Raw genomic sequence first — 23317 nt, forward strand, 5'->3', positions numbered from 1 at the left:
ATGTGATGATGGAGGCAGGGTCTGGTGTGATACACTTTGAAGATGAAGGAAGGCGCCACAAGCCAAGGGATACAGACAACTTTTAGAAGCCGAAGAAAAACAAGAAACAGATTCTGCCTTCAGCTTCTACATGGAATCAGCTTTGCCAACACCTTGACTTTAGCCCAATGAAACTAATATCAGACGTCTGGTCTCCAGAATTATAAGATAGTAAGTTTATGTTCTTTGAAAGCACTAAGTTTGTGGTGCTTTGTTATAACAGCAATAGAAACTAATATACCCATTTCCAATCTGAGATGACATCTTGTCGACTTTACTTTCAATAAAGCTAGAACAAAACCACTTCTTACCACTTCCCCTCCTACCACCTGGTCCTAGCAGCAGCATTTCTGTTCTGGATGATTTCGATAGTCTTCTAACCATTCTCATCCACTGTTCTCCAACCTCCTGTTCCTGCTCATCTACTAAGGCATTGTGGCAATTTCAGGAGAATCAGAAAAAGGTGTCCTGGATTCTGGCTAAGATGGAGGCTTAGGCAGACACGCTGCATCTCTGTCCACAGCTAAGAAGGAATACAACTACCTCAAAACTAGAAACAACCAGAAGTTCCAGAAAATCAAGCTGCATGGAAGTCCAACAAAGATATAAAGAAGAAATATTCATCCAGGCAGGTAGAAGAAGTGGAACCAGGCGGAGAGGACATGGTTTGGTGGTGGCAGCGGCAGGCCAAAAGAAAGCACAGTCACACATTTTAAAAATCAGGAGTGACACCTGGGGAGCACTCCCAGCACCAGACCAGACCACACAGATTATTGTCCTAGCACCGGGGAAAATCAAGCCTCATTGCTTCTGACTGTGCAAACCAGTGGGGGTTGGGGTGAAGGGAGAAACTGCTGGTCTCTCACCAGAGTCTGCTTGTTTAAAGGGCCCCCAGGGTCCTAGAATGTCTGTGGACCCACCCACTCTTGGGAACGACAGCCAGGGCAACAGCTAGAGAGGTGCAAGTCCCATACAGAAGTGGGAAAAGTGCCCGGAAAAGGAGCAAGTGCTGAGCAAGTGGCATTGTTCCCTCTTAGACCCCTCCTCCACATACAGCAGCACAACATGGTGAAATGAATCACCCATATGATGAATACCTAAGGCTCTGCCCCTTACATGTAACAGGTGCAACAGCTCTACCTAAGACACAGAGGCAAATGAACACAGGAGACTGTAAAGATGAGGCAATAGAGATGTATGGCCAAAAAGGGGAACAGAGCAAGGTTCCAGTGGCAGAACTAAGTGACGAGGAGATAGCCAACCTAACAGACATAGAGTTCAAAACACTGGTGATAAAGATGCTCACAGGCTTGACAGATATGCTTGAGTATGGCAAACGCATAAGGGAAGAAGTGAAGGCTATGATAAGTGAAACGAAGGAAAAGCCACACAAAACCAATGGTGAAGGGAAGGAAACCGGGATTTAAATCAATGATTTGTAACATAAGGAAGAAAAAAACAGTCAACCAGTACAGAATGAGGAAACAAGAATTGAAAAAAATGAGGAGAGGCTTAGGGACCTCTGGGACAACTTTAAACATACCAACATTCGAATCATAGGGGTGCCAGAAGGAGAAAAGGAAAAGCAAGAAATTGAAAACTTATATGAGAAAATAATGAAGAAAAATTCCCCAAATTTTGTGAAGGAAATAGACATACAAGTCCAGGAAGCACAGAGAGTCCCAAACAAGCAAGACCCAAAAAGGATCACTCCAAGACACATCATAATTAAAATGCCCAAGGTTAAAGATAAAGAGAGAATCTTAAAAGCAGCAAGAGAAAAGCAGAGAGTTACCTACAAAGGGGTGCCTAAAGACTGTCAGCTTATTTCTCAAAAGACACTTTGCAGGCAAGAAGGGACTGGCAAGAAGTATTCAATGTGATGAAAAGCAAGGACCTACAACCAAGATTATTCTATTCAGCAAAGCTATCATTTAGAATGGAAGGGCAGATGAAGCACGTCCCAGACAAGATAAAGCTAAAAGAGTTCATCATCACCAAGCCATTATTATATGAAATGTGAAAGGGACATATTAAAGAAAAAGAAGATCAAAATTATGAACATTAAAATGACAACAAATTCACAAGTATCAACAACTGAATCTAAAAACTAAAAACAAAATCCAACTAAGCAAACCAGAATAGGAGCAGAATCATAGGTATGGGGATGGTTTGGAGGGTTATCAGCTGGAAAGGGGAAGGGGGGGAGAAATAGGGAAATGGTGCAGGGATTAAGAAGCATAATCATTTGGCACAAAATAGACAGGGGGAAGTTAAGAATAATATAAGAAAGGGTGAAGCCAAAGAACATATATGCACAACCTATGGACATGAATTAAGGGAGGTGGGAATGCTGAAGGGAAGGGGGTTACTGGGCAGAGGGGAGCAAAGGGGAAAAATTGGGGACTATTGTAATAACATAATGAATAAAATATACTTAAAAAAAAAGAAAAAGAGAAAAGGTGTCACTCCAGGTAGATACCGCCCATGCCAAGGTACATAAGTCAGAGAACAGAGTTGAGATTGAATGTCCATATGCAAAACACAACCCTGCACCTGTGCACAGCAGCCCAGCCCACAGTCCTTTCCAACAGCCGTCTGCATAAACCCACTGAAAGGTAAGTCAGATCATGTCACTGCGCTGGTCAAAGCCCTCAGAGTCTCCCCATCTTACCCAGTCCACCCAAGGGGCCGGCAAGCCCTGTATCATCTGACCAGTCCCTCTCAGATCTCACCTACTGTTCTCCCTTTTGCCTACTGTTTCAGCAAAACCAGTCTTTTGCTCTTCTTCAAATGCCCCAGACACATTTTAATCTCAGGTGCTTCGCTCTTGCTGCCCTCGTTAGGTGACAAGGTATTGCGTGCAATATCGAAATGGCTGGTTCTCTCACCTTCTTCAAGTACTTGGTCAAATGCCCCTTTCTTAGGGATACCTGCCCTGACTATGCTATTGAAATGAGTAACCCACACTCTATCCCTACACCTTCTAATCCTTTTATTCTCTAGAATTTATCACCTTCTAACATTCTGTAGATAATCACTTAATTATTATATTTATTACAAGCCCTGAGAGGGCAGGGGTTTTTGTCTGAATTTTTTTATTCTTGTATCCTCACATAATAACTGGTATCTAGAAGGTACACAATGCTTTCTTTTTTTAAAGATGACTATTTTATTTTTTTAAATAATTTATTTGTTTGTTTATTTTTAGAGAGAGGGGACAGGAGAAAGTGAGGGAGAGAAATATCACTGTGTGGTTGCCTCTCACTCGCGCCCCCAACTGGGGTCCTGACGTGCAACCTAGTCATGTACCCTGACTGGGAATCGAACCAGCGACACTTGGCTCGCAGGCTGACGCCACAATGCATATTTGAATTAAAAAATTAAAAAGTGTCTTCTACTTCAATTGGGGCTCTGCCTGAAGTGGACCCAAAGCAAACAATCCAAGTACAAGGAGTTTACTCAGAAGGTGATGCCAGTCAACACCGCTAGGGCTCCGGGGATGTGAGACAGAGAAGGGAAGGCAGCGGATGAGGAGCATGTTTTAAAACCTTCCACTTACATGATGGGTAATGGGAGCTTCAGCCTCCTGGGGACCCTGGGAATCAGTGAAGGACATACGCCTCGGTAGGGCAGGAAAGACTTCTCCTCTGTCTTCTCATGTTCTCTGGGCTGGCCTGAGAATTAAACAGACAAAAGACAGGTCAACAGGAGAAAAGCATACAAGTTTTATTTGAAGTTAGTACTGTTACCTGGCATGAGACCCTTCATAGAAAAGAAAATGAAGACCCAAAGAAGTGGTAGCACTTACATAGCATTCTAACAACAACGACAAAAAAGATAAATTGTGATGTGACGAGACAAAAGTAAAAGGGATTTGGGCTAAAAGAGGTAAGTTGTGGGAAAGTGACTAGGAAATGTATGGAGGAAACTAACGGGAGATAAGGATCATTTTGTAGGTTTGTTTGCATAAATTCATCTTGGCATCGACTTCCTGTCTCCATCAATAAGAGTGTTCTCTTTTTCCTGGTGTGTGTTGGGGAGTCTTTTCCACAAAAAATGTATGTCCTGCTTTTAGGTAGATAGGGAAGGCCAGAGAGCAATCCCTACGTCTGATCTTTCTCAGGTGTCTTTAGCTCAAAATAATCAATATGTCAAAGTGGCATATTTTTGGGTCACATATTCATCTCAGAGTTACTCCACCCCAGAGGCTAAGGAGCTGGGTTCTTTATCCACCAAGTTCCCAGGAGGGGCATTAATTCTCTAGCACTCCCCTTCTGCCACATGCACAGGGCAGAGCTGACTCCATTCTCCAAAGTCCCCAGTCAAAGAGATCACTGTCACCTGAGAAAGTCAAGCCTATTCTCATGGGAAGAGTAAGCCCTGAAGGCACACAAATGGGGCTTCAATAGCATCTGCTATGCTTTTTCACCAGGAGTGAGGAAACAAACCCCTGCCTGCCAAATAAGTAAAGTTATAGAAATGGCAACTTGACGATCTTATAACACCATCTTCAATTCTTGTCGCAGGATTCTTCTTATCCATCATCCCTGGTTGAGGCATAGAAATGGGGGAGGTTGGCAGGGGAGCTAAGGGCCCCTGGTGGCTATCCTCTGGGGCTCAGGCAGGGAAGGCCTTCCTCTGCAGGACCTTAAGGAGAAGCCAGAGCCAGGAGCCAGTAGAACAGATGGAAGCTGCTTGCTGGGAACACCCTAAGTGGGTGTTCTGGTTGTTTACAGCCAGCTTCCCGATTGGTCAGTGTCCCTGCCAGACGTGTTATTCAATATTTTGAACATTATCCCTTAGAAGGGGCCCACTCATTAAGCCAGAGCTGGAGTCTGAAAAGATTGCCAGCGCAATGAAGAAGTCTTGGAGCAGGCACAGGGATCTGGAAAGCAATAAGAGGCATCAAGAAGGAAGGATTAATGGGTTGAGAGGATGAGAAGGTGGGTGGTCTGGGTGAATGCCCGAGAGGAGAACTGTTCTTTTTGGATGACTTCATGCCTTTCTGCAGGCGGATGTGTTGATAGATCAGGTAGTTTCAGGGGCCTGGGAAAGGGTACGTAGGGAAGATATCTCACAGATACGTAGGTAAGATATCTCACAGACAGGACTGCCTTATCATGCAGTCTTCTTGATATTTCAATCCACTACTAGAGAATCAAGTACATCCAGAATCTACAAAGACGAAATTTCCCTATTGACTGTCATGATGCAGATCCCATCTACAGCAGGTCAGCAAAGAGTTCTGGATATTGTCCTTTTGTCTGGCCCACCAAAAAGTATCTCCTGGTCATGGAAAGAGAGGGTCAGTGTCCACCCACCCTAAATTCTACCAGAATGTCTTTAGGCCTGATGTCATTTTTCCTTGAAGTCCTCATTTTACTTAGGTGCCTGGCTGAAAGCATGGACTAATTTGGATGACTGATAATGAATGACAGTTAATGCTGTGGTAACAGAATAAAGAGAAGAGAAGTGAAAAAGAAGCAACTGAATAATAAAAAACAGATCACTTGAATCCACAAAGAGACCTCTACTGAAACGGTAGGAATCAGAGGCAGGGAGCCTGAGGTGGAAATAATGAAGTCCAGGATAGGGGGCTGTCACAAGGCATTCCTTCTTGCTCCAGATAAGTTAAAACAGCTTCCAATATAAGACATCACTTTGAATTCTCATCAAAGGCGGGAAACCACTGTCTCAGGATTAGTGTTCCAAAGGTAGCCTGACCAATGTAGCTTTACAACCATGACCGTGTCTACCACTGAAAGATGACTTTAGCAGCTGTTCTCACAAAAGTGGTTCAATGCTATGAGATTATAATACAGAAAAGCTAAAGCTGAAAAACTGGATATAGATTCTCTTTAGAATAAAAGGAAATGACTGAAAGCCTGGTAATAAATGTGGCAGCCGACTAGAAAGGCAGGGTTCAAGAAATAAGAAACTCATGTTAGAGCTTAAACGAAAAGCAGGTGCTGGGCCTATGGCAGGACTGGAGGAGACCCAGGTGTAAGCCATCCAGTTCCCATGTTGGGTGTAGCAGGAAACCCAGGTTGCTGAAATGAAGTGACTTTCTCATTCCCACACAGAGTGAACATCAGATTTATCTATCAATTCGAACCGTAGTCTTCTTTTCAGAAATGTTAATGCCTCTGACGCAAAATTAATAAGAGAAACACTTTCTTTTTTTTATGAGATCTATTATAAATTTGAATTCTAAATAACCACACCTACCTGACACTTTCTCTACTAGCACATCTTCTGAAACCTTACGTATGGCCACATTTTCATCACAGCTGCCACGCTTTCCCAGCATCTTACGTGGTTCAAAAACTTGACTCTTTTTTCCCCCCCACTCCTTTGATTCTTTCCTTCCCTCGCTACAGCCCAAAGCAGCAGGATCCACTCTCATTGCCTAATTCTACCTGATTATATCAGTGGTCTTTTGCCTATATATATATACTTTGCTTCCCACCATCTTTTTCTATTATTAAACTTAAACATTGAGAAAAATCACCAGGTCATTGTCTGTTCCCAAATATCTAATATATTTCATACTGAGAAAAGGAAGTATAATCTCTTCAACTAACAATCTCCATTATTGAATATATCCTCCCTTATCCAATTAATAGTTGTCATTACTAACTGATATGAGCATCCAGTACCTTCCATCCCCTTCCTGTTTCAGAAATAAACCACACAGGCACTTTTACACACACACACACACACACACACACACACACACAGCTACACACAACCTTTGCCACAGAGCTGCTTTTCTACTTTTTTCAATCTACCCGAATCCCACCTCTTCTTCAAAGCCCGGCAAAAACCTAACATGAGACAGAATCTCTGATTATTCTCTGGCTTGTCTGTATTTTCCAGTCATCCAAATCTCTGAGTCTATATTATATTACTTTGCTAGTTTGGTAAGTGTTTTCTCTGGCTTTCTTACAAAACTGTCCCACCTGTGCAACTTATAGTGTAATTGAAACACTTTTGTGTGTGTCCTTTTCAATAGCCACGGTACATAATGTTCGATAAAAGTCTGCTAAAGAAAGAAAGAATGAATGAGGTAACACAATGCCTGACAAAGTTGCCAAATATTTGAAGTCTTTAAATCTATTAATATAGAGCCAATATTCTAAACAGTGTGTCACTTTCATAGTGTGACCAGAAAGAACATCCTCTGAGAGTGTACGTGCAGAAGTGCACACAGAAACCCCTCCCCTAGATCCTCATTTGCCAATGGTTTGGGGAACTCTTTGTTTCCAGGAGCAAAAAAGAGACTGAGATAATTTCTAAAAACCATTCCCCTGAGCCAGTGACCATTCATTCATTCATTCATTCAATTAGTTGGTCATTCGATCAACAAATATTTGAGTATGTACTATGTGCCAGGCATTTTCTGGGCATAGTAAAGATTCCTTTTCCTTATTATCTCTCTTTCCAAGAAAGAGCCACTTCTTCCCCTGGACAATGGCTCCTGTGGTGATCATTTTTCACTTGTACATCTGGCTTGTAGAATAGATTCCAGTTTCCTCCCCTGGCTCAGGCTTGGCTTTGTCCTTTAGTCCATGGCTCTCTAAAGAACTAAAGCCAAACAGTTTGAGTCCACTGGACCCACTTGACTTCCGTTCTAAGGGGCTTCCCTGGTACTGGGCTAACATGAAGTTCTGATGCCCCTGTTCCTGCCTCCAGGTACTGCTTGGCTAATTTTTCAACTGATAATGGAGATTCTTAGTTTCCTTCTGATCTGAGTCATCAAGTTCCATCAGCACATATGGTGAGGTTATTTTCCTCCTTCAGCTTCTCTCCCAATTTCCTTCCTAATTTTATCAGAAAAATTTTACCCTTAAGATTTAGTTCTAATGGGCATTTAATCTCAGCTTTAGAGCATTATAATAGTAATAATAATAACAGTAACAATGACTAGCATTAATTCAGCAACTACTATGTGTTAGGCACTGTGTTAGCACATTATTATTACTATTTAATTTAATCCTCACAACACCTGAAGTAGATATTACTATTATCTCCATTTCACAAGTGAGGAAATTTATGCCTGTACAGTAACAGCAGTTAGTATATCAGGGTTTTTTTTTTGTTTGTTTGTTTTTTTTAGTGCTCTCTAGTAGCATCTAAAAACTCAAACCACCAAGTGCCAAATTTAATTATCCTTTCTCACCCACCACTACTACTAATTAGTCTTCTCCTTTGCAAATGTAATTTGACTTTTTTCTGAGAAAATCTTATTATTGTCTTCCCTATAAGTTTAATAAATTTAAGCTCACACACACTGTAGAAAATTCACTTCCACTATGATCAGGAATATTTAGCATATGTTCAACTTTGAAATTGAAAGGGCTAAGTAAAACATAAAAAATTTCCTTAAAAGCCCAACTTAAATCAATGTTACTGAAATTATTTTCCCAGGTTATTGTTTTATGAGCATGTCAGTTACCTATAAATGCTATAAAAAATGAGTGACCCATCAGGTATAGAGTACTCTAAAGTGAACATACCTCCCCACTCTCCCGCCCCTACAGGTAGAGACACCCACATGGAGTCTTTAGGAACTCATAAACGGGCAACTGTGATAGTGGAAGAAGCTTCGAGTGAGCAGAGAAAAGAGATTACACATTTAAACTTAAACTGGAAATCAGATTCTCATCTCTCTGAGTTTGGCCACTCTTTCTCTGATGCTTTCTGCCTTTGCTAACTGAGAAACAAGTGTAGTCAGGAAGAGCCTATTGGTGACTCCCACACGCAGGCTGTGCTTCTGAATGCCCAAGAGCCAGAGAAGAGATGCAAATTGCTGGAACTTGTCCCTAACTCAGATTTTGTTCTAAAGGATCAAGGAGTTCAAACACGGCTTTTCCCAGAAGGCCATGCCAGAAGATAATGCATCTGGCATCCTTAGAACAGTAAACGCATAAATGAATGAACACCAGTAATGAAGTGAGCTTTTGCCTGGAGTATCTTCATATTATAAATCATTAAGAAATTCAACATAGAGATAGGTAACAACTCAAAGATTTGATAATTGTGGTCCTGGTCCTCTCATTTCATCTTTCAGGACAGACACTTGAAGACACTAGAGAAATTATATTGTTGGACATGACTGATGAATGCTGATATTTTAAATACATATTTCCTGGGCATTAAAAGGAGGTGATGATGATGCTATAATTTTCCCTAATGCTGAGAGGTTGCACATTCAATGTGCTGTAATATTATTCCTTCAGTGAACTTCCTTTTAGATGATAGTTCAGAAACTAATTAAACCACAGTCTCATTGACAAATTCTGAACGTTTTATAACCGCTGCCACTGTCCCCCTCCATCTCTTTTACTCAGAGTCACTTACCAAGGATATGTTCTTCTTTCTCTTGCCTTTTTCACACTTAGGCTGGAAGCTTAACCAACTTCATTCAGAACTAAAGAAAGGAACAATGTGGTTTTGTACCTCTTCACAGCAACTGCTCTATTTGTAAGGAATAGCTTTCTACGACTCTTAGGAGAAACATCCATCTCCAGCCCCCACCTTCTGGGCTCACTTTCATGAGGCTCATCTCTACGTGTTCGTTGCCCCAACCGCAAGGGAGAGAACAGAGAGCGTTGGTCCTACTTTAAAAGGAAAAAAAAAAGTGTCCTTGTTTCTAGTGAAAGAAGTAGGAACGAGGCAGTGGTAAAATAATGCATTCAGGCACATTGCCCGGCCCCTTTCTGCATGCTTTCCATAAAAGGAACCAAGTCAAGGAAAAAAGGGAAAGTTCTGGTCCGAGATCCTGCGAGGTCTGGGTTACAAAGAGTCACGAAGGTGGTGACTGAATGCTGGTTTTCTGCTCCCAGAGCACACAGGGCCCCCAACTCCTGGCACTGCATCAGTGCCAAGCGAGTTCACTGCCTAAAAGGGTCAACTTAATTTTTATAATTCTATGTCAGTTGAATGAGTTATTTAACTCGGTTTATCACTCACAGCTAGTCCTGAAATGGTCTCGGCTATCCCTGGGCGTGTGCCACAAGAAACTGAGGCAATTAGAAAGACTCTCCTCCACTAAAGCCTTTCATTCTGGACAGACTCAGGGAGAAGTGCTGAGTTGTGTTTTAGTCAGTCAGTGGCACCAAGTGTCCGTTTCGTTGTTTAGGTGGTTATATTTCTAGGCTGTACAGGGCTCTCATACATATCCTCAGTAGCCTTTAATCATGTGAAGCATTGCTGCTGAATCATAGTTGTTAACTCCTTAAACAGATGAAATCAATGTATCGTCATTTAACAACTGAAATTCAGTAGAATAAAAACCTTCAGCATGAGGAGTTTCTTAACAATAGCTGTAATAAACTGATAAGGAAAACGTTGGGATTCATTATTTTGAGTTATTTGCTTTAAAAGATACCATTTGTTTAAAATTGCAATGTGTGCTTATATGAGGAAGGAGTGATATAACACAGGAAGTTTATATAAATTTTATTAAAGAACAAGAAACTGAATGTATGTAAGACATCTCTAGTCATATATAACTTCAAAACATAGCATTTTAAAAAACTTCTGAAGTTCAGGTTCCTTTTGTATAGTTTTCAAAGATATGCTGCCGTAGGACACAATTGTCATTAATAACATTTACCCTAGAGAAACCAAGAAATGTGAAAGGGACTTCTTTAAGATGAAGAAACAAAGATAAAAAATATGAATAATAAAATGGTAATAACTACATATCTATCAACAATTACTTTAAATGTAAATAAATGTTTCAATTAAACGACAGAGTAGCTGAATAGATAAGAAAACAGACCTTTCCATGTGCTTGCTATAAGAGACTCACCTTAGATCTAAAGACATACACAGACTGAAAGTGAAGGGATGGAAAAAAATATTTCACGAAAATGGAAACACCCAAAAAAGCCAGAGTAGCAATATTTATACCAGACAAAATAGACTTTAAAACAAAGGCTATAAGGAGACAAAGGAGGATCCAGTAATTTCACGTCTAAGTATTCGTCTGAAGAAACCCAAAACACTGGCTCAGAAAGACATATGTATCTATACATTTGCTGTAGCATTATTTACAATAGGCAAGCTATGCGTCCATCAATAGACTGATGAAGAAGTGGTGCATGTATGCAATGAAATATCACTCAACCATACAAACAATAAAAGCTTGCCATCTGCAACAACATGGATTGACCTAGAAAGTATTGTGTTCAGTGAAATAAGTCAGAGAAAGACAAATGCGATATGATTTCACTTATTTGGGGAATCTAGAAAACAGAATTAACAAACAAACAAAACAGAAATAAACTCACAGATACAGACAACATTTTGATGGTTGACAGATGGGAGGGGGTTGGGGGGATGGGTAAAAGCAGTGAAGGAATTAAGAAGGACAAATGGGTAATTACAGAACAGTCATGGGGATGGATGTAAATAAAGTACAGCACAGGGGATATAGTCAATGATACTGAATTGTCATAACTATGTGTGGTGTCAGATGGGGTCTAGATTTATTGGGATGATCACTTTGTAAAATATACAAATATCTAATCACCCGAAATTTATATAATAACGTATGTCAACTGTAATTAGAAAATAAAAAATCACTAAAAGGAAATCCCCCAACAGAGACAAGGCAAGCCATCCGGGAAGTATCTGTTGTGTTGGTTAAGAGGACTAATGGTGGACTCACATAGACTTGGCTCCAGGGTTTGTTCAGCCACTTACTAATGTTGACTAAAGTGACTTGTGGAAGCCCAGACTTTTTTCACCTCTAAAAAGACTAACCTATCAATAGTATCTATCTCTTGAATTGTTCTAAGGATTAGAACATTTAGCGGGGTTGGTAGCACATGGTAAACACTCAATACACCTGCACTCATTTTATTAGCAATAATATGCTTCTCAGTCTCTCAAGTGGTGACCCAGATTAATGAAGAAGAAAAAGTTTCTTAAGAAAAAACCAGAGACTGAAAATCTCCTTTGAGATACTCCCATAGCATACTGCTAGTTTTAAAATAAAAATTGTAGCTTGTGTGGTTCCACACAGGATGTCATGGTAAAAAAAAAAAGAAAAGAAAGAAAGTGTGAAAGAAGGAAATCTTCATCCAGGGCCAGCAAGATGTCTCCTGGGAGAACTCAAGATAGTAAAGACGCAGCGTGAAGAGATGCAGGTGTGAAAGTCACGGCTAAGTGGGACCTGGCACACGTTAACCATGACCAACACTGGCTATTAGAGAGAGGAAGAGTCCAAAGAAATAATAAACCTTCCTGTCGTGACTGGTGACAATATCACTCCAGAAAGCTTGTAAGACAACAAATGAAGACGTAACTGTAAATCAGCAAGACATGAAGGCAATAATGCATTAAGTACTCCATACACTCTAAACCCAAAGAATGCCGGTTCTAAAGGTAAATGCAAATACTACTCAACCTCAACACCTGCCTGATTATTAATACCTTTCATTTGCATTGTAGCTATGAATAAAGTATCTACTCTATCATGTTATTTTAGATTTTGGCAAAGAATAAAAACACAATTACTAGTGCTGTACCTTTAAAGCAAGCTTCTAATTTTGGTGCCAGGTGGTACAGTTTGTTTTGCTTAGAAAAGAAAAATTCTTCCTTTGTAGAAAGAATAAAAATTTAAAAGGTATTCGGTTACAATTTCTTAAGGTACAAAAAAGCAGTTTCATTTTAATACATTCACCTCTATCCGTTAGTGCTGGGCTTAGAGAGCGAGGTGGGGTAACACATATTCCGTTCTCAACCTACCTAGCGTTTGAGTCCAATTAACAGGTGGATCAGAAATTTATTTTTCTTAATAGAAGTTATATGTCTGGAATTTTTTTTAGCGGTTTTGGGGGAGACTAGAAAACAGGATTGCAAATAGGGTGGGAAAATAAGCCAGAAAAACCAAGATCATTTCCAGTTGGATTATGACCTCAAGTGGGTTCTGGAGAATGGAATTTCCATAATTCACAATCCTATTATTGGTTATTTCTGGAGCCTTTGGGGCTAGGGCAATATCCTCTTTGGGATCCCAAGCCTATTTCCTGGCCTGTTAGCCTTTACTCTTCATTCTGCATTTCACTAATTAATTGTTTTATATGCTAACAACTTCCTAAAAGGAATTGAGGGGGCTTGGCACAAATGCCAGAGAAATGGACTCATTAAAGAGAACAAAAAGAAACAGAGATATGTGACTAAAAGAAGAAATAGCTGTACCATGATAGTAGCCTATGCAGCCTTATGACAAACGAGGAGAAACGTACGTGCTCACATTCCCAGCCATCACGGAAACACGTTTCCTCGTGTTGTGAGGATAAGTTAGACTAAAAGACTGGAACAAGCTCTGGAAGAGCAATTCGTCGTCGTCGGCAGCCGTCCGTCTCGAGAGACGATGGCGTAGCTTCTTGAGAGTCTATCTGCACCGCCGAGAATGGCTGTGCAGTCCGACTCGGGAGTGACAACAGGGACAGTCCCGAGTTCTTGCTCCACCCAAAAGGAGTAAAAGGATTCTGCTAAAAGGACAGCAGAAAAGATTTGAATAGGAGAGAAGTTAACACAATTGGAAATGTATGTTCCCTATGCAAAAGCCCTCCCTTAAGAGGTTTCTGGATGCAAAATTAATTCCAGATTGGGGCAGGAAATAACCAAATGTCACCCGAATGATCTGGAAGTTAAAGTAACCTCCTAGCATATGATTTACTTTCAAGAAAACAGTTTACTCTCAGATTCTGCCCAGAAAATTCACTTCAAAAATGGGGGAGGGAGCTTATATATATACATATAAAACTGCTTGGGCCCTAGAAAGTCAGAGCCAATTACAGGTAGAAGGAGCAAGAACTGAACATTTTCTGTCGGTTTGGAGCTGCTGCCAGTACATGGCGGAGGAGCAGTTATGCAGAGGCTCCCGGAGCTCTGGGGGCCCATGTGGAACTGCTTCCCCTTGACTTTGGTGGGTCTCGCCCCTCCCAAGCACATCTGGCAGGCACTGTTTGGCACTGGGCTCCTGGAGCAGCCCAGCAGGCCTGTCTGCAGCCTCTACCAAGGGACAAGGCAGCTTTTTAACTGTCCACTCCCTTGGCTCTCAAGCTTCTTACACTGTGTCTGCAAGATCATTCTCTGCAAAGTGGAAGACGTGCAGACAGGATGAGATGTCCCAACACAGGTCTGGTGTCCCAGGCCTGCTCTGATGGCATGTTATTTCCGCACAATGAGAACACATGGGCCTTTGTGCAACGTGCATCTGGAAAACTTCCCAGATCATGCATCTGCCCTCTGATTTACACCTTGCAGAATAAGGCTGACCTGCAGGAAAGCCTGAATCTCTAAGCGGTGGGTGGGCTGCGCTCCCTCCCCCAACCCCTGCCGCCTTCTTATTCTCAGAAACAATCGTGGGTGTTCCCACCTCCCCAAAACTCTGAAAATGAAGGGGGAAAAGCTGCTTCCTGGCTGAATAAAGCTGAAACACCTGTGTTCCAGAAACACACAGATGTAGACAGGCACACAGTGCTGCAGACCCATCTGCCCAGCCGCCTGGTGGTTTTGGGGTGGCGAGCAATTAGGGCGGGAAACCCACACTGCAGGGAAAGCTTCCTTTGGTCCTCATTATCCCCATTCCGCTGCAATTCTTCTCGCTTCTCTCTCTCCCTCTCACTAGCACTCTTTGGCTTTTAAAAGGCCCAAAGGCAGTCCTCGTTCATGTGGTAGCTTCCCTCCATCACTATTTATCCTGCCTTTGTGATCTGGGCTGGAAGGACAAATGGAAAGAAAAACAACGCAATACTCATAAAAAGCCTGTCCTTTCTGTGATGGCTGTGACTCTTTAGCACACGTGAAATATGTGCTGAGCTTTCTTCACGCTGAAAATATTTATTGAGCACTAACATGCCTGATATTGTGCTAAGCGCGGGAGGTATGGCAGCTGGCAAAGAGGCCTCATCAGAGCTCGAGGATGAAGGCAGTAAAAATGCCCGCACTATATACTGTAAAAACAATGTCACATTTAATAGATTTAATTGTCCCCATCTTTATGCTTATGCTTTTATTTACAACCTGATTTCTTTTTCTCTCAGAGGGCAATGTCCTTCGAGAACACAGAATGAGTCTAAATTGCTTAGTACAGTTTCCAACGTGGTGCAAGTAGCTAGTAACAACTCTGTGAGAATAATATGTTAAGAGGTAGCATGCCAAATTAGCAGGTCTTTAAACTCTGAGGATTATGCAAATGCTAAAAAGTGTGCTGAGGTGCGGGGAATGGATAGGTGTGGGGAGAGAGGGAGAATATCAGTCAGGGCCAAAAAGAAATCAGTTTCTGGATAGTAATATTTTGTTGTTTTCTTTTTTAATACTTTTTATTTCGAGATAACATCAGATGACAGAAGAGATTCAGATAGTACAGAGAGTTCCTGTATATCTTACACAAAGCTTCCCATAATATGATCATCTTATGTAACCATGGTACACGTATCCAAACCGAGAAATTAATATCAGTGGAATACTGTTAACTACATGACAGACTTGATTCAGATGCCACCAGCTTTTCCACGAACCTCCTTTTTCCGTACTAGGATCTAATCCAGGCCATCCCCCCTGCATGTGGGTTTTGTTGGGAGCTAAATGAGCTATTTGTCTGTGCTCAGTAGGTGTTCTATTGTCGTGATTTCACCACCTGGAGGAAGAAGTTAGGTACCCTCCTCCCTCCCCTTCATCTGTAAAATTCGGAAAAGGAGATAGGAAGGAAACGAGACAAAGCCAAAAGACCGGGAAAGCTCCTGTGATTTTCATATTTTTTAATCGACCTGCAGCCAGAACAGAATGACTTAGAAAAGCGCCTTCCTGACCCTGCCTGTCTTCTCAGCCCTGGGAAAAAGAAAGGTCAAGTACTCTCTTTTGATAACCTTGTTAATCTCTGGGGGCCCCACAGCCAATTAGTCTGATGCAGCCCTGCATTCCTTTCCATCTCAGAGGTGGCGGAAATGAAGCTTTGCCTCCAAACTGCCGTGCTTGGATCCCAACGGCCTGTCAAACGTGGCACAAGACTAAGGCTTGATTTGGGGGGACTCAAGCTCAGCCCTGAAGCCGAAACTGCTAACCCCAATCCTTATTGCTCGCAACGGCATTGATTTGCAGGGATGCAAGGCCAAAGCTTTTACAAGGAAACGTTTGGAGCAGAAACTGAAAATGGAGTCCTTTAGTACATGTGGTCGGGTGGGGGCGGGGAGCGGGGTCCGTATTCCGGTAGTAATGAACTCCGGCTGGCACGGAGCTGAGTCTAGTAATTTGCAGTTGGTTTGAGCTGCGATCGCCAGGCAGCTAAGTCACGTGGGACTTCCCTCCTACGTGTGATGTTTGAAAGCCAGCGACTCGGACTGCCCAGGTGTGCGGTGGACCTTGAAGTACAAAATACTGGGGAGGCGCGTTCCAAAAAGGCTCCCTGCCTTCTGAACGCAGGAACCGGAGCGGCCGACTTCAGAGCGGTTCACTGCGTAATTCTGCACATTCGTTGAGTCCTCCCGAAGCAAACTTCCACAGCAGGTATTACACGGACTGTAAAGATCATCCATCTTAGTCAAAGTTACAAACAGGGCTCCTTGCTTCCCTCCGCCCTGCCCCGTCCACTCCCTTCCTTCACGGTCAAAGAAGCAACGTGAAGCGGAATGTGTTCATTCCTTTCCACCAGCAGCGCTGCCGTCGGGGAGGGGGACCCTCGCTGGATCAAAGAGGCCTCTCTTGCAGGACCGTGTGTGGCTTTACTCCAGCCTCTCTCCCTCTCTCCCCCTCAACATTAGACATTCTTTTCTGGTTTCCAATGCACATTAAAGCACAATGACATAGTGATTCACGGCTGCGATAAACAAAAAAGTAGGGACACCACCACAATAAAACTCTATAAAATGCCCAAACTGGCACGTTTTAAATGACTCTTTAGTAACAGAGGGGAGGGGAAAAAAATGCCTATGAGGTAAATCCTTCACCAGGAACTCACCAGGGAGACTGGTAAAAATAAATTGCACGGCTCTAATTTTCCTAGCAGCTTCCATGCTATTCTTTGAAACTGAGTGCGAACCCCTTGGCCTAATCCCAAGAGCCGATCTATAGTAAATAGTGCACACTTAATGCCTAAGTTCCTTTTTAGCACCATTCAGACAGTGACTTCAGCCGCAGAGCTTAGTCATAGCAGACATTTTTGTGGTGAAAGCATTAAACCCACATGCAGCTCTCTTTCTGTGGCCACTGGGGGTCATGCTCCCTTCCCATTAGCTGAATAAATCATAAAGTCGGCTCGGACCACCCAAGGAGCAGGACCAGCGAGCCACAGGCGATGCCTGCAGCCGCGTTTTCTTTTCAGAATCTACAGGGGAGGGAAAAAAAAAAAGAGAGAGAGAGCAGAAAAAGAAAAACAAGGAGAAACACTGCACAACAGCCTGGCTGTAGGAAATCGTTTGGGTTTTTTTTTTTTTTTAAATGTGATCTCTCTGAGAGTAACCTGGAGACTTGTTTATTTGTTTGTTTATTTGTTAAAAAACCAAGAAGCCCGATTTCAGAAGGAGAGTAGGTCGAAAAATAAAGCCACATGCATGCCTTTTGTCATATGTTGGAGTTTGCTGACCAAAAAAAAAAAATTTTTTTTTCTTTTTTTCCCTTCCCCCTCTGTGGGTTTTAAATTAAGGAAGGCCACCCTGTGTGGCCGGGCTCTTCAGGGGGTTCCGATAAGACATAATGCAGACACAACCCGGGGGGCTGCGCGTCCGGCTGCAGGATACGACCAATCGCCAATCGGGATTTAACAAGGAAGCAAACGTGTTGCCTAAATGTTCCCTGTGTCAAATGATTCACTCCGCCGGGAGAAAGATGGCCGGGAAGGGAGGTCTGCGAAGTCACGTCCCCATCAATCAGTAAATAAGATAAGAAACAGGAATTTTAAACACAACTCTTAGCCGGCCACTGCCCTGCCATCAGCATACCGAGGCTCATTAGGTTAAGCAGGCTTTCTGTGGGAGGTGGGGGCGGGGGAGGGGGAGGGGAGGACGCTTGCTCAGGCGGAGGGATGGGGGTTTTTGACTTGATTTGTTCAAGTGTGCTGGACTTTAAACAACTGCCCCAGTCTAACAGAACTGCCATTTGGGACCGTCCCCCACCCCCAAATCTATTAGGCCTTCCTCCATGTAAAGTTTAAAGTTTGGCAAAAAGGGATTCTAATGATGACCCAAAGACCCGTGCACGGGTAGGGTGTAGGATCCTGAAGGAATGTGAAGCGAAATGAGGGCTGGTCACTTGTATCCCCACGAAGAGCTTCCCTGTTGTCTGGCAAGTTTGTAATTTGGAGATTTGTAAGGTTTTGTTGTTGTTTTTATTATTGAAGAGAATGAGGTTCTTAAATAGACTTATTTAATCTTTACTGAAAGTCAGGATAAAACAGGCAATTCCTCCGTGATCAAAACTCTGCCTAAAATGTCTCCAAAATCCTCATCTTCAGTCGCCTTGTCACAGCTTTAAGACAGGATAGCCAATCGGTCCACACTGGGACACATTATGTTGTGATTTTGTGACTCATGCCCACCAGGGAGGAGGGCAAGATCACTGGTACATTTATGACAATATGGGAATCATAGGGTCATAGTGAAGCAATTCCAACTGTCAACAGTCCATGCCCTAGAAATCACAGCAAGAAGGCAAGCAAACCCACCTGCTGATAACCTACAGCCCATTAAAAATGTGGTCATTAAACTCTTCATTTGCTAGATTACATACAGCTTTATGTAATAACAAGCTCCTTCCACGGTGCACCAAAAGCATTTTAAACAAAAACCCTTTGCTCACAAACTCTCACTCCTCTTTGTGGAATGACTTTCATTTCTCTCTTTGTGTGCACGGATTTTCCATGTCATTGAGAAATAAAATATTCTTGAACAGATGCTCTGAGCCTCGTTCCTGAGTCAGAGGGCTCGGAAGAATTAGGCCAACTGTTGCATGCTTTCTAGCTGCTTTTCTGGGACCTGCCCAATTCCTCTTGGAAATAGTTGCATGTCCATCTAACCACAATGGACACACAACATATAGACAAAATGGCCTGTGCGCCCATCTGTGGGGGGTCTCTGCCCTACAGGAGAAGGTAAACAATTACAAAGAAAATATTCCAGAAGAATACAAACTCTACTGAAAACTGATGGAATTTAAGACAAAGTTCAGAAACAAATTCCTTTCATTTATTAATAGACATCAGTTACTGGGAAGATGAGCTCTTATGCTGTATAATTTGCAACTTTCTTTCGTTGAGTTAAACTCAGCCAGAACTGGTTGTCCTTTGTGTGGCTGAAACTGTGTGCGCGCGCATACTGAGAGCCTTGTGTAGGAACTACATCATTTGGACGCACGTGGACTGGAAAGCTTTACCCCACAGAGGTTGTGAGCTAAAGCATTGCGAAGCTGGAACATTGAGCGATGAGGATAGTGGCATTAAAGTGGATTACTTTACGACTGACGTGTGTCCATTATGAGTGGGCCCCCAAGAGTGTCGAATGTGTCTTTCTTCCCTTTTCCTTTTTCCTTCTCAACACTGGATCCCTATTGCATCTTAGTATCCCACACCTTCAAACCAAGTTTCTGATTCTCCCCAGCCTCCATTTTGGCCCTGGATAGTCAGTGTTTGAATAAGGACCTTTGAGGGCAAATAGCCAAATGCTTTGGGCAGCATCCAGCCCCCTCCTCCTCATCTCTCTATTTCCACATTCCTTCCAGATGCTCCTCATCCTGGCCTCCTTCTGTAACAAAACACCCGGGGACCCCTGGGTCTAGGCATGCCTCTAAAGTGTCCTAAGACTACCATTACTATCTAACATACCTTCGCTGCTGGACCTGGGGAATCTTTTTATCCTCTCCGTTTCTTGTTTTATTAGCGCATATAAAACCTCAAAAACAAGTATGGGAAGGGGAAGACACGATCACCTGTGCTCCATTTCAGAAAGGCCTGGGGGGAAGGGAAAGCGAAAGGTGATAGCTGTGGTCGGGGCCACAGAGGGAACACATGGTCCCCACCCTCGAGGAGCATGTGGTCCATTAGGCAAGATGGATATACTAGCAGATTATGGCATGACAGTGTGAGGTGAGATACAAAAGAATATATGCACCACACAGACACAAAACAGAGGTGGTAGGCAGGCTAAAGGTTCAGAAGAACAATGGGATATATGAAGGAGTCAGACGATCAAAAGTAAAAGTAGAGAAATACAAGCTCAGTAGGGAAAATGACCCCCAACCCATGAATAGAGAGGCAAAGAGGTAATTGTGGAAGTGAAGTATTGGACCGTGTTTAAGCAGGGCAGGCATGACATTGAGTTCTTGCTCAGTGTTCCTGCTGGTATTGGAAACAACATTTTCTGTGTGGTGGGGTGGGGTGGGATAGGAAATAGAAGATTACGAAGGATAGACACGGTTGGTCTATCCCCTGAGAAGAACAAGAGAGCTGACCAACAAGGAGTGAAGAGCTGGATCAATGTCAAAAAACTTGCAAAGGAGCTGGGAAGGCAAGAGATTGCAATATCTTGGCTATGCAATTTCCCTCAATAGCGCTGAGCTATAAAGGACAAGGATTAGAGGAAGCAGGTTTTAATTTGTTCCAGGTTTGGAGTTCAAAAACGTCATAGGTACTGGTAAGAGAGTATGTTATGTGATTGACTAGGAAGTCTAGGTTGGGCAAATGCTCTTTAGGGCTTTTTGGATAAAGTTCAAAATCCTTATACAGTGACCCACTAACACACATGGTTTATCCCCTGCGACGGCTCTGTCAGCCTTCATTCTTTGGCACAGCTTCTATGCCCCAGACTCCCTGGGACATTTTCAGTTCCTTCACACACACCTTGAATGTGCAAATATCTCACACCGATCTTTCTATGGGAATAGCCTTCAAACTCTGCCTGGCTAAGCTTCTCTGCCTTCTTCAGTTTCTACTTAAATGTAGAAACTCTCAGAGACAAGCTTCTCAGAGAAGCAGCCTTCGTTCCCTACCTCGGTAGGCGGCCCCCGCACCTGCACTCTATTCCCTAATGCTCACCACGCTTGAAATGACTCACCCCCTCTTTCTTCCCCTACATATTTCAAGTTCATTGAGCGTGTTTCTCATATTTACGACCACATCCTGTGTCTTTCATGGTGCTCTGCTCACAGCAGATGCTCAGTGAACATTTGTTGAGAGAATGACAACATGAGTTGATCATCCTAAAAGGCACCCTCAGGGCTACGAGGCAGGAAATCAGAGAGGGAGCGCAGACAGATGGGGGGACGCTGGAGATTAGATTTCAGAGTTGGAGAGGTTTCTCACAATAACATTGCTCAAGGTGAGCCCAGAGGAGGAGAGGTTGGCTCAAGGGGAGTGGTGGTCTTTGGAGCTGCGAATGAAGAAACCGGAAGGCTGCTGTACTGGATGCTATTGTTTGTTGTTGTTGTTCAGGTGGTTACCGAAAGCGCTCAAGATCTCGGTGCAACTGTGGTTGGAAAGCAGCCTAAAAATCTGGGGTCCAGAATAGTGAGGTAATAAAGGAGGATGATAGAAAAACCAGTAGAGAGCATACCCAGGAAGAAGTGGGTAATAAAGCCATAAGGCTTTCGATTCAAGGGAAGAGGAAGGCGAGGGAGCATGATTAAGATTTCCAGCACACAGGGGCAGGGCCAGCCTGCCTTGGATATTAGCGTAGTGTCCCTGGGATGTCTCTACATAGTCCTTGAAAGTACAGTGCATATTATTTAGAAAGACTTTTAACAAGATCTTAAACTAGGTGGTTTTTTTTTTTTTTCTCTATTTAACAAATGGTTATAATCAAATCAAATGCAGAAAACTGCATTTTGAAAGCGTTGTCATTTATATTTTCTCTCTTTAGCACTTAATACTATTCATCAAAGAATATATTGTACATATTAGCATCTGTCTCCCAGCAGTGGTAAGCTTGAAGAAATTTTGATCTGTTTTTCACTGCTCTGTCTTTAGTGCCTAACCAGGGCTTGATGATTAGTGGATCAGCACTCTGCAAATGGATGAAGCTCACTTAAGGAAGGATTTGTTTTCTTTTGTGAATTGTCAGACGAGTTCTACCAGACTTCGTGAATAAGATGTATCTCAGTTTTTAAGTCATCTCTAAAGTTATCTTCAACACATCACCGTGTCTATGAAAGATCTGGCATTTGTTGTTTTCAGTAATATATATGAGACAAACCTTTCTGAGAAGTGATTATTAGATTCCAAGCCCTATAATATATGCATGTGCTATTCAGACACATCTCTGGAATATATCTTGGTTATAAATCATAAACAGAACAAGCAGCTTCTACCCTTCTCATCAACATACAGAGTTAATGTGCCCATATGAATTTGAAAGCTACCTGTTCATGAATCACTGCTCTAAGGTGCTGATTTCTTCAATGGCACTTCCAGTAATTTCCTTAGAATTCAAGCCCAGTTTTGTGTTTTTTTTTTTTGTTTTTTTAAATCACAGGTTATGTTGCTAAATATTGAGTTCCTTATTTTCCTGTGAGTTTTTTAAGAGAAAAAAAAAATTATTTATTTATGAACTAAGTAATACATAGTATCAAAACCAATTACTGGCCTAAATGGTGCTCTAACATCTAATTTCTTTTTAGCAACAATTAAAATATTGCAGAGGAAATTCTGCTTCTGTGGCATTACCTTGAGACACAGGCCGTTCTTCTCTGCCTTCAACATGGAGCAGGAGCAGAAGGCGTCCTTCGAAGGCAAAGAAGCTCTTGTCACTGTGCTGATTCTTTTTTTTTTTTCTGTGACAGAGCAGTTCCATCCAGGGAAAGGGGTAATGCCCCCACCTAGGGACTCACTGTACAAGGGCCCACTGCTCTGGGACCCTGATGAAAAAAGTGGGCATTACAGGTCTCGAATGGTACATCTAGGGCTGCCGGAGGTAATAAACAAAAACATAGAATGACCAGCAAAATTAGAATTGCAGATAAACAATGAATAATCTGTTGTGTAAGTATGTCCCAAATAGTGCATGGGGTTTACTCATACTAAAAAGAAAGTGTTTAAATCTGAAATGCAGGTTTTTTGCGGTGTCCTTTATTTAACCTTGCAGTCCTAAGTGCGTCCTTGTTATCTATCCTGTTACAGCTTGGAGCGCCGAGGCCCACTCCCCCCCTCGATGTGGACCTGAGCCATGTGGCTGCCCTGAGTGGATCTCTGCCTGTGTTGTAAGGGGTGGAAGGGAATGAATGGATCCTGAAAGAGTGAGTGGGCATCGGAGTTCAGTCATTCTCATCG

At 42.5% G+C, this 23317-nt stretch overlaps 1 long non-coding RNA gene across 2 annotated transcripts in view; it reads right to left on the reverse strand.

Annotated features, from left to right (window-relative positions):
* Nucleotides 1–9622, reverse strand: part of LOC149999257 (uncharacterized) — a 46774-nt gene extending 37152 nt beyond the window's left edge. For both annotated transcript variants that reach the window (XR_016513674.1, XR_016513675.1), the window contains exons 1-2: nt 9406–9622; nt 3602–3716 (exon numbers count right to left, since the gene is read on the reverse strand). This is a non-coding gene — a long non-coding RNA (uncharacterized LOC149999257). The remainder of the gene's footprint in view (nt 1–3601; nt 3717–9405) is intronic.
* Nucleotides 9623–23317: the final 13695 nt, after the last annotated feature.

This window comes from Furipterus horrens, unplaced genomic scaffold, assembly GCF_987537825.1.
Source record: "Furipterus horrens unplaced genomic scaffold, mFurHor1.1.pri manual_scaffold_10, whole genome shotgun sequence".
NCBI classification, from domain to species: domain Eukaryota; kingdom Metazoa; phylum Chordata; class Mammalia; order Chiroptera; family Furipteridae; genus Furipterus; species Furipterus horrens.